Source organism: Phragmites australis, chromosome 1 (genome assembly GCF_958298935.1).
Source record: "Phragmites australis chromosome 1, lpPhrAust1.1, whole genome shotgun sequence".
Lineage (NCBI taxonomy): Eukaryota > Viridiplantae > Streptophyta > Magnoliopsida > Poales > Poaceae > Phragmites > Phragmites australis.
Window position 1 is genome coordinate 4,099,210 of NC_084921.1, and position 9,802 is coordinate 4,109,011.

The following is a 9,802-nucleotide window of genomic DNA, read 5'->3' on the forward strand; positions in this document are numbered from 1 at the left end:
ATACTATAATAATATAAGTGGATACTATAATAGTATTATATAGATGAATTTTTAGTATCTACTAGATATAGTCTTAGGGCCTGTTTGTTTCAATTTCGGATTGTGACTTTCAGCTTTTACAATCTAAAGTTGAAACAAACAGACAGCTTTTGATTATAACTTTTTAAAATCTGCTAGTTGGATTGTGAGAATCTGAGAAGCTGGTTTTTTTCAGCTTTTGATAGATTGTGAAAATCCATTTTACTTAACTGTCCATCAAAGTTTTTTAAATCTACGATATAAAATCTTTTCATAATCCAACTTTTCACAATTCAATTTTTCATAATCTAATTTTATAAACTGCAGAATCTACAACTAAAACAAACATACCCTTAGTTACACGCCGCTAGAGCTCACGTCCATCTCAATCTCGTCGTCGTGAAACAAGGTCTTGACGCCGTCCCGAGCGCCGCCCTCACCCCGTCGCCGCCTTCGGACCCCGGCCCGCTCTCCTGCCACTTGGCCATCATCGGCGTCTCCAACACCACGTCGGTGCACGCTGCCCGCCACTTCGACGACGACCTGGACCGCGGCACGTGCACGGACGGCTCCTTCCCCGGGTGCTTGAGCGCACAGACGCGGCGCAGGTCGGGCACCCAGCTGGTGAAGGAGGAGAACCGCCTCTCACGGTTCCGCCGCTCCTGAGCCTTCACCAGCTGCTCGTCGTGCCTGTCGTCATCGTCATGGCGGCCGCTCCTCAGCAGGTGGAGCGCGGAGGCGCTTGTGCTGGCGCTGGCGTAGTTCCGGTGGCTGCGGCCCCTGTCGACCCTGCCGTCTTCCTGGTTGCTGCTGCTGGGTAGAGAATCCGAACAATCCACTTCGTCGTCGTCGTCGAATAAATCAAACTCCATTTGGGTGTAGATGTACCTCCATGGAGTTGATGTACCTGACAAAGCATTGGACAGTCCAGTTACACTCTTTGAACTCTCTGAAATTGTGTTAAAATAGATGTATTAATCTCAACTGTGAATCTTGTTCAGCTTGACAAATCTTCCTTTTGAGGAATAAGATTCATTTTGTAATTCTATATCTATTTACATGCATACTGAACTCAGCAGTGAGAGCAGGAAAAGAAACTAATTACAATTATAAAATTTTACCAACTGTACTTAAATGTTGGAATATCACTTTCTGATTCCGGTTAAAAAAAAAAAGATCAGAGTGCTATCCGATGTTAGTACTGCTGTACAGAAATTCTGCTCGCACCATCAATCAAGGAACAAGAGCACCAGAGCTTAGGGATTAAGTTAGAATTTCATTAGATAGTTAACTGAAGGAAGAAAAAGGTACTTATGGTATGAAGCAGATCCAATCAACACAATCGGTTAGAGGTTTTACATAACAGAGGTATAATATCAGGGTGGCATTGCAAGCCTGCCGCACAGATATAACCAGATCAATGGGTAATATTAAGAAAAGTATCCCAAGTTAGGACTTCACTCAATTTGTTATTTGTATTTGTGGCTAAACCAAATACTTGCAGTGTACAGAACTGCAAATACAAATACAGAACTATTTTGCCTTGCAAAAAAAAAAAAAAAAAAAAACTTGCTTCTTGCAAAGAAAGCAGTACGGAACATGAATTTTTGCCAAAGAAATGTGCGATGCTTGCCCTGATGCTAGACTTATTCTTTCCAAAAAAAATCCCAGATTTGCAATGAAGCAACATTTTTTTTTTGAAGTAAATGCATTGAAGCAACATGAAATCGCTTCTCTTGGCGTAGGTTGCAAGTTTAACCTTCATTGTACTGCACACAATTACATGCCCTTCAACACTAACATTCACGAGCATTAACAAAGCTATTCCCTAGTAAAGAACATTAAGATAAATTGAAGTATAGAAATTAAGTCATACCTGGACTTTACGGTCTTTTCAGCAAACTCAAGAATACTGTCAGACTGAAATGAATCCCCTTGGAGGTTGATATCAATAAACTACAAAAGCAAGCAGATCTCTTTTATCATTTTCTGTTTGGAACCTTCCTCTATAGCAGGTCCAAGTTCAGATTTGATTATTTCCATTCTAAGCAAAATCTGCAGTTCATGTCTGGTACATGCTTGTTAAGGTGAGCAAAACCACAAAAGTTAATATATCAACAACATAGAATTGCAGATGATATATCATACTAAATAATTGCAGAGACGAAAGGAAAAGAATTGAGCATTAAAAAAGGATACTCTCGAATTTTATAGTGTGTACTGTATTTTGCAGTTTGCTCCGATGCAGCAGACGCTGAATCGCTTCCTTTGTACTTTGATACCACCTCTTTGGGTTTCCTCAACAGAATATTGGAAAGTTCGCAGGCAATTTTTCCACCAGAAGCATCTTCTGCTTCCCTGTGTTCAAAGTACCTCACTGTAACCTTCCCGTGCTTAATCAACTAGCATGGAGCCATGGACAGACAAGCCCACCAAGCGTTCAGCTAAATTCCCCAGATCAGCATCCTCAGAACGAAGACCTTGCTCAATCTTATGAGGGACACTCCCCAGAAATGCTTCCAAATCTTCCATAGAAGAGAACATCGAACTCTCTTCATCCACTGGTCTGTTAACTTTGTTGCAATCTGCTTCATCCACCGGTCTACCCACTTTGTTGCAATCTGCTTCATCCACTGGTGTGCCCACTTTGTTGCAATCTGCTTCATCCGCTGAAAATTTGACAGGACCAGCTGAAGCATCTTCTTCTGACACCTGAATTCTAGCTTCTGCTTCATCCTTCAAGGGAGGACACTTCTCTCCTTCTGTATGTGTGCTCGATGAAGTACTAAGACATGACCATTTCACTTGTTTCATCTAACATTTCAAAAACCGCAACTTTTTCGATGTGGCACTATACCTGCTCAAATAAAGGTCTTCCAAATCCACCACCTGTTTGAGGAGCACATCACAGAAGGTGCTCCAGGTGGTCACCTCAAGTAGCTTACTAACCAGCTTGCTTCTCTTCTTCCTCGCACTCTGCACCTTTGCTGCATCAGATGCACAGCTATCTGGTGTTTCAAGGCCTTTTGCAGCCACTTGCCCTAAACCAATGCCACTCTTCTCGAAATGAAGTAATGCACAGTTCACCGAGAAAGGCACGAGAACACCATCTACAGAGTTCCCATCTCCATCAGAAACCGAGACAATTGCGCAATAGTTCCTTCTACTAAGGAACACCAGAATTATCTGCCAAATCGGCTTGGCAACCCCTAACTGATCCTTCTCATCACCGAGTGTCACATCCGGTTTTTAAGAGAATAAATCAGATACATTCCACATATATATTAGGATCAAGCTTCCATACATGCAACGACTTCATAAGTGATAACATAACAGTGTCATTACATAACGATAAGATTCATTAAAAAAATCGTAGGTCTTAAAGAAAACACTACGATAACTTCCAGCGATAGCGGGTTTTCCATATATCCACATGTGTTGTCTGGAGGAGCGCCAGCCTACAACATAGTCTTCAGGTCGAAATCTTCTTACGCCTAGAACTCAGCTCCGTCGGCCAAGACGTCCTCGGAGTACTCACCTTCTAAGCAGCATCAAGAGGTTGGAAGAAGGCAAGCGTGAGTACATGGGGTACTCAGCAAGTGTGAAAAAATATGACATGAAGGCTTAAGGTAATAAAGGCTTGACTCAGGTTTACTACATCTATACCATCCTAATCTAGGACTCAAAAAGACATAGCGATCCTATTTACTATGTGTGATGACATCAACATTAAAAGAACAGCTCATCGGATTTCATCCGACTACCAAACTCACCAAATAGTCCATATCCGGCTACCAACTCATCGGGACACCACCCGACTACCCAAAACCAACCATCCAAGATCCCTCACTAATCATGAAGAAGTCCAAGCTCTCTCTTGACCGTGAGCACAACTGATCGATCAGTTCTATACTCTGCAAAGTTTGCACACTTTACCCACGAGTCGTGATTCCCGTTTTGCTTCACACTTCCAAGGTGTAGAGTCGGGGTCTCACTACAAGGCCTTTACAAAGCACTTCTAAATCCATATGCACCCACTAAGGTTTCACTGTCAACAGGGATTCCATTCACTGCAAAGGCCCCCTCTTGTGGCACTCAACAGCCAGTTATTGTGTACAGAATAAGGAAAACATCTAATTAATTAGCCAGGTCGTACCCATATAAGCCTCGTAGTTGCGCTGTTATGCTGGGTTACAGGATTCACAAACCGGTCCTTAGGATCCAAGGCAGGTGCTCACACATTCTCTATGCGCACACAACAGCCATACCAACCAAACCAACCTTCCTAGATCCCTATTGCTACAAAAGGTTACCCAAACCGGTTCATATTGCATAGACCATTATTCAGATTAACATTTAACCCACCTAACTTGACAGCACAACTAAGCATTTATACCCTTGACATCTAGACTACAACACAAGCGATAAGGATAATCACGGAAAATACTAATAAACCCTAAGCATGGGATTCATATTGACAAGCATGCATCTAGAAAAATAAAAGATACACTTTCCTACAATGGGATCGATGTGATCAAGGACACTTACCTTCAATCACGGGTTGCTCAAACTCCTCAAAAGTCTGGTCCTGCAGGTTTACAAACTGCTTGTTTCCTATTGCAATCACGCACACTGGAAATAAATAAGCACAAACATCTAAGAACAGTACACTAAACAGTAGCAAGGCACTATAAAAAGATTACTAACGATAGTACTCGCTGCCACGATCGCGAGAGCGCAAGAATCGTCTGAATCGGAGCTATAATGGAAAAGTTACAAAGGTTTTAAGCTATATGGGCCTATTTGAAAAAGAACAAGGGCTAGATTGTAGAAACAGAAAGTTTCAGGAGCTTATTTGTAAATTTTAGAGACCTATATGCAAATAAATAAAACTATAGTGGGCTAAAAGTAAAATTACAAGGGCTGAAAACAGTCTTTTTGTGAAAACTGAAACGTTTGGGGACCTATATGTAAAATTACCTAATTTCAAATATTTAAGGATTTATTTTTGAATTGAAAAATCTAATTATTGCGTGATCACGCTGATTGGGCTCGAATGGTTGAGGTGGCTTGCGAGGATGCTGACTGGGTGAAAACAGCTGACGTGACGCCTACGGGGCCGCTGACTGGGTTTGTGGACCGGCGCCGTGGACTGGGTCCACTGGTCCATGGTCGACCGGTTACATACCCGAAAGGGTATGCAATCTCGGCCACAGATCTGGGATCGTACAGCCTAGGGTGGTTGGGGGGAACGGGTGGCTAGCGGTGACAAGAAATAGTGTTGCCGTCGCGGGCATGGCCGGAGCATCACCGGTGACATGTGAACTGGGGCTACAGGCTACCAAACTCGACGGAAAGAGATCAGGACGGGGAGTCTCACCGAGGGCTTCACGGCGGCCGACGGGGTCTTGGCGGTGGTCGGCAACGGAGGGAAGTGGTGGCGGGGGTCGGAGCTCGATGGAGGCTTGGCTACGGCGATGAAGAGACGAATCCGCAGATCAGGGAAGCTAGCCGGCGGTCCTGCGGTGTTAAGGAGTCGGTCAGCCGACCTTTGAATGCGACGGAGGAAGCCAGCGACGGTGAGGTGGTGGTGAGGCTTACCGGAGCTCGATGAGGTGGTTTTTCCGGCGGCAGAGAGGGAGAGCCGAGGGGTGGGCTGCGTTCCTCGGGTCCTTGCGGTGCTGGTAGCGGCCTCGGACGAGCTGGGGGAAGCTCGGCTACGGTGGCGGACACTCGGTGGAGCTCGACGATGGTAATGGCAGCTCTGCAAAGGTGAGGAGCAGGCGGAGTTGTGGGCGAACGAGAGAGCGGCAGGGCTGGGCAGCATTTATAGGCGCACGCAGGTTGTTGCGGGGTTCGTGGGCGCTGGTGGAGACGTGGGCATGCCGGCGGTTTCGGACGGCGCGGTTGCGCATGGCGCGGCGAGAGGTGGGAGAAGGGGGCTGACTGGTGGGCCCGGGCTGTCAAAGAGAGAGAGGGAGGAGGTGCGGGCTGGGATGGGCGAAGAAGGTGGGCTAGGCCGGTGATAAATGGGCATCACACCGAGTACCAATTCAAGGACCCGATGCGGGAAGAACTCCTTCTCCACAGCTTCTTCGCTATCACCCTTGGACCCCTCCTGCAGGCACCCGTGCACCATGGCAACATCACCATCCCCATCCATGAACTGCTCCCAATTCCCAACCTCACACATTGCCTTCACATGTATCCTGGACAGGGTTTTAGTTACCGTTTTGCAAACGGTTACCGGTCCCTGGCAGTAACTGTACAGTAATTCGGTAGAATTCGGTTGAAACTGGTCGAATTTTGCTAAATTTTTGATTTTTTTTAATTTTAAATTTAAGTTTGGTCGGTAACTGCTCGGTTTATAAAAGCGGTACAGACCGAATCTTCCGGTAACCGCGATAAACAAGCGGTTACCGACGATATTTGTAACCGTGATCGTGGATACTTCATCGCTGCTAACGCTCCACCGTGTGGAGCCAATCACCTTGACCTCACAGCCCTTGCAGACAAGAGGCTTTCCTTCCACATCGGCGATATCCAATACCACCTCCCCTCGCCATCCACCATCCCTGCGCCCAGGTCTAACACCTCTCCACACGAGCTTTAGGGGTGCGGCCGCTGACCCTAGCGCAACCGAATCGGTGATCGTGAATGGCCAACCTAGCTCGGTCACCACCCTCCGGATCCCCTCGCTGGAGGAAGCGACAGCGACCCAGCACATCTGTAGGCCCCTCACCGAAAGGTGGTCCCTCATCGGCCCAAAAACCCGGTGAAATTTCTCGACAAAGCTCACGTTATCCCCGAACTCTACAAATTCGGCGGCGGTCGTGAAAAGGACCAACAAATTGGGCGGTGGACCGAAGGCGTGGCGGCGGCCGTGTTGGGCGTCAGGGTCCCAATGGTAGTTGTGCTCGAGCTGGAGGAGCGACTTGGCGATGGAGAAGGAGGCGGGGACGCGCGGGTGTGTGGAGGCGCAGAGTGCTAGGCGGCGGAGCGGCACGAGGGCGGCGAGGGTGGCCAGGTGGAGGTCGAATGAGAGTGGGGTGGGGGCGGCGGGGAGGGGCCTGGGGAGGAGGGAGGAGGAGAGGATAGGGGAGAGGGAAGAGAAGAAGAGGTGAACTGCGGAGAGGGAGGCCGGAGAGGGGGACCCGGCGAGGTAGGAGGCGGCAAGGGCGCTAGAGCTTGGGGATGGGAGGAGCGGGTCGAGGTCGAGGAGGAGGACGATGCGACGGGGTTCGCTGGAGCCGGCCGTCATGGGTGGACCCCGGCGGTGGAGGGAGGGAGCTTGGTCGGGTGGTAGATCTGTCGTCCGTGTGCGGGTTTGGTTTGCTTTGGTTTTTCTCGCATTTTTTTGGCGATGGAGGAGGCATTTTCCAAAATTTTGGCGGGAAGGTTGAAGGAGCCAGTGAAGAAGGGCGCGAGCGGGGGTTGTCTTTCTGCTGGTGGGGCTCAATCGCGAGCTGCAGGTCTGGCTCACACAGCGGAGGGGAGACCGGGAGAGGTGGCAGCAGCTGTGGAAGCCATTGATACGGTGGCCAGCGGCGAGGGTCATGTGATTGCTTGGTAAAATGGTTAGCCGATTTCCTATCCAACAACGTTCCCATCTGATGTTCCTCTTTTTCTTACTTGAGAGAAACAAATGGTTAAAGTTCACCTACGAAAGTATTAGCTGCTCAGTTTTGGATCATGATCATCTGGATTCTGGAGGTCATCCCCAGTCCGCACTATGCAGTGCATATTTTACGTAAACTTTGAACAGGTTAGGAAAATCCTACGAGCACCAGCCATCACGTTACATTCGGCAACATTTTTTCTTGATCAAGGCACTGCTCTTTATTCATTCATGAGTAAATTTTGTAAAACTATAGATATTTTGATAAAATTATCATAAAACTATAGATTTAAGCGATAGTTCACAAAACTATAGATTTAGTGTTAATTTTATTGCAAAACTACAGATACTTCGACAAATTTATCGTAAAACTACGAATTTAAGCAATAGTTTCATAAAACTTCAGATTTAGTGCCATTTTATCGTAAAACTACAAATACTTTAGTAAAATTATCGCAAAATTATAAATTTAAGCAACAATTTCACAAAACTACAGATTTAGCGCTAATTTTATCATAAAACTACATATTCTAGAGGAGTTGTTCCCAACCCTATTACTTTGACGACCAGTCCCGCTTGTAGTCTCATAGTAGCTGGCAACTCATGAAATGGACCTTCCAGGAGCTCATGTGACTACAAGCGGTTTCATTCGTCAAGTTAACAGGTCTGCAATAGAATTTATAGTTCTACGATAAAATCAACACTGAATTTGTAGTTTTGTGAAACTATTGTTTAAATCTGTAATTTTACATTTTTGATAATTTTGTCAAAGTATATGTAGTTTTATGAGCTCTTGGACGGTTTGTTTCATGAGGTGGCAGATGTTATGAGACTGTAAGCGGGACCTGATCATCATGGTAACGGGGTTGGGAGCAGCTCCTCTAGAATATGTAGTTTTGTGATAAAATCAACACTAAATCTGTAGTTTGTGAAATTATTGTTTAAATCTGTAGTTTTACGATAATTTTGCCAAAGTATCTGTAGTTTTGCGATAAAATCAGCACTAAATTTGTAGTTTTGTGAAACTATTACTTAAATCTGTAGTTTTGCGATAATTTTATCAAAATATCTCTAGTTTTACGATAAAATTAGCACTAAATTTGTAGTTGTCATGCCCGATTTTTCAAAAGAACAACCAGGTGTATTCCACATGTATGTCAGGATCAGTTTCATCATACATGCGGTAACATATCAGTGTAAACAATTTATATCGAACAAAAATTATTTTATTGAAATAAATACTAGAATTTTTAAGACAGCGGCAAAAGAATAGAGGAGGACTCCTATGGATCTTCTGGCCACACTATAGACAATCGACTGGGGGCAACGCGATCTAGGACATTTTGTCTTCATTATAGTCTTTAGCTTCCTTAATCTCTATATAGTCTTCTCCAACTGAGTTGTATTTATTATTGAAAGCAGCAAGTATGAGTACATATCGTACTCCACAAGTGTGAAAAATTATGACATGAGGGTTTAAGTCAAGAAAAGGTTGGACATAGTTTTTTGCAATAAGCAATCTTAACCTATAACTCTAAGAAACAAGCATCCTAATTACTAAGTATGAAGACACTACTTAAACAAGATGAACAGCTCATCAGATTCCAGCTGACTACCAAACTCACCAGATATTCCATATCTAGCTACCAAAACTCACCAAGTAATCCCATTACCTAGCTACCCAACCGTCCATACCAGAGCCATGATCCCAACTAATTAAGAAGAAGTCCAAGCCGCTCTTGATCGTGAGCACGGCTAATATATTAGTTTTACACTATTTAGAGTTTGCACACTTTACTCATGAGTCGTGATTTCATCACCCGCATTACCAGCTGACAGTCTCTATGTTGCTGTGCCGGCCAAGCACTTGTACACTTCCTAAGGTGTGCCGCCAATAGATCACTACAAGGCCTTTACAAAAGCTCCCGTCGACCTGTTAGCACCCACTAAGGTTTCACCATTAAGCCCCTCTTGTGCTACTCAATCGTCCAATGGTGCTCACAGAACCGAAGGGGTGGCTAATTAATTAGCCAGGCTATACCCGTATAGGCCTCATGGTTGCGCTGTTTAGCCGGGTTACATGCTTCAAGAACTGGTCCTTAGGATCCCACACAGGTACAAACCACAATCCAACAGTGCATTTCCGAACCATCATCAAGCCAACCA

At 45.4% G+C, this 9,802-nt stretch overlaps 1 pseudogene; it reads right to left on the reverse strand.

Moving 5' to 3' along the window:
• Nucleotides 1-305: 305 nt before the first annotated feature.
• On the reverse strand, nucleotides 306-7,279 carry LOC133924054 (uncharacterized; annotated as a pseudogene).
• Nucleotides 7,280-9,802: the final 2,523 nt, after the last annotated feature.